Consider the following 2097-nt stretch of genomic DNA (forward strand, 5'->3'; position numbering starts at 1 on the left):
GGACACCGTCTGCGGTCCGATTCTGACCGTATTTCACGTGACCGCTCATTGCAACCGCATCACACGCAGGTCACATGGTGCAATGTATAGATTATCACTATGACACAGGGCTCCGCCTCCTGCTCCGCCATACCTGTGTGCAGGAAAAACAGAGAAGCTGAAAATGCCGATTTCCCGGATGTCTCTGGTTGGGGGGTCACTGAGATCAATGTGACACCCAGGGAGGCCTCCAATCCCCTACATGGACCCCCAGGAATGTGCAGGGACACTCCAGGGTCACCTCGGGGGTCACTCCAGGGTCACCTCGGGGGTCACTCCGGGGTAGTTCTGGGGTCACCCCAGGGTCTCTCTGGGGTCACTCCCGGGTCGCTTTGGGGTCACTCCGGGGTAGTTCTGGGGTCACTCCGGGTTTGCTCTGGGGTCACTCCAGGGTAGCTCTGGGGTCACTCCAGGGTCGCTCTGGGGTCACTCCAGGGTAGTTCTGGGGTCACTCCAGGGTAGTTCTGGGGTCTCTCCGAGGTGGTTCAGGGGTCACTCCAGGGTAGTTCTAGGGTCGCTCTGGGGTCACTCCAGGGTAGTTCTAGGGTCGCTCTGGGGTAACTTCAGGGTAGCTCTGGGGTCACCCCAGGACGCTCTGGGGTCACTCCAGGGTAGTTCTGGGGTAACTCCGGGTGCTCTGGGGTCACTCCAAGGTATCTGTGGGGTCACCCCCAGGGTCGCTCTGGGGTCACTCCAGGGTAGTTCTGGGGTCACTAAGGGGTAGTTCTGGGGTCACTCAGGGGTAGTTCTGGGGTCACTCCGGGGGAGTTCTGGGGTCACTCCAGGGTAGTTCTGGGGTCTCTCCGAGGTGGTTCAGGGGTCAATCAAAGGTAGCTGTGGGGTAGTTCTGGGGTCACTCCAGGGTCGCTCTGGGGTCACTCTAGGGTAGTTCTGGGGCCACTCCAGGGTAGCTCTGGGGTCACTGCAGGGTCGCTCTGGGGTCACTGCGGGGTCACTCCAGGGTAGTTCTGGGGTCACTAAGGGGTAGTTCTGGGGTCACTCCAGGGTAGTTCTGGGGTTACTCCGGGTTCGCTCTTGGGTCACTCTAGGGTAGTTCTGGGGTAACTCCGGTTTGCTCTGGGGTCACTCCAAGGTAGTTCTGGGGTCACTCCGGGGTAGTTCTGGGGTCTCTCCGAGGTGGTTCAGGGGTCACTCCAGGGTAGTTCTGGGGTAACTCCGGTTTGCTCTGGGGTCACTCCGGGGTAGTTCTGGGGTCACTCTGGGGTAGTTCTAAGGTCACTCCGGGTTCGCTCTGGGGTCAATCCAGGGTAGTTCTGGGGTCACTCAGGGGGTCTCCGATTCTCACATTTGGGGTCACTCCGGGTTGAGAAGATGGGACACATGTGATGACATCACGGATCGGCCTGCACACACATTTCATAGTCATACCAGAGCCGGGACAACCTTCAATACTCAATGATCATGGCCGCCATCTTGAAGGGGGGGAGGGGCTCCGGGGCCTGAGAAGACTGATCATGGCATCCTGGAGGTGGCAGGCTGGCTTCCGTCTGAGGCTTTACACACAGGTGCTCATCCTCAGGAATCAGATATTCATATCCCAGTGTGTGGATGGTGACGGGACAGCGTCCTCCTGTCATATGTGTCCCCCCTCCCCCATGTCATATATACATTATACAGAAACATTTCCTTCAATTGCAGTATTAGATGAGACAAGGTGCCAGGCACACAATGTACACACAGGGAGCCATGCAGAGGGACATTGTGGGGTCATGGTTAGTACTGCCTGGGGTCCCCAAACCCGCCCCCGCTGTGTCTGTGCCCCCGAAAGGGCGACTCCGCTCAGAACGGACAGTGAGATTTAGGCTGGACGGCGCCATCATCTCCTCTCCAGATTACAGGGAATGCAGCAAGTGGACTCCCCAGGTCGGGGGCGGAGCCTGAACCTCCAGACTGTAGGCGGAGCTCTGGCTCTGATTTGCCATTGCTGGAACCTCGTGGGCGTGGTGAAGACTTTGATTTCCATTTTCTTTTGTGAAACTTTTTTTAACATTTTAACTTTAAATTTCAATTTTGCGATAAAAATTTATTTTTCATTTT

General features: G+C 56.9%; 1 protein-coding gene across 1 annotated transcript in view; it reads right to left on the reverse strand.

Moving 5' to 3' along the window:
- The window catches only part of LOC108803005 (neurexin-3-like), a gene marked incomplete at its 5' end in the record, with an annotated part of 25653 nt that overhangs the window by 12201 nt on the left and 11355 nt on the right, over positions 1-2097 (reverse strand). The window lies entirely within an intron of this gene.

The sequence above is a fragment of the Nanorana parkeri genome, unplaced genomic scaffold (genome assembly GCF_000935625.1).
Source record: "Nanorana parkeri isolate BGI_ZX_2015 unplaced genomic scaffold, ASM93562v1 scaffold3294, whole genome shotgun sequence".
Lineage (NCBI taxonomy): Eukaryota > Metazoa > Chordata > Amphibia > Anura > Dicroglossidae > Nanorana > Nanorana parkeri.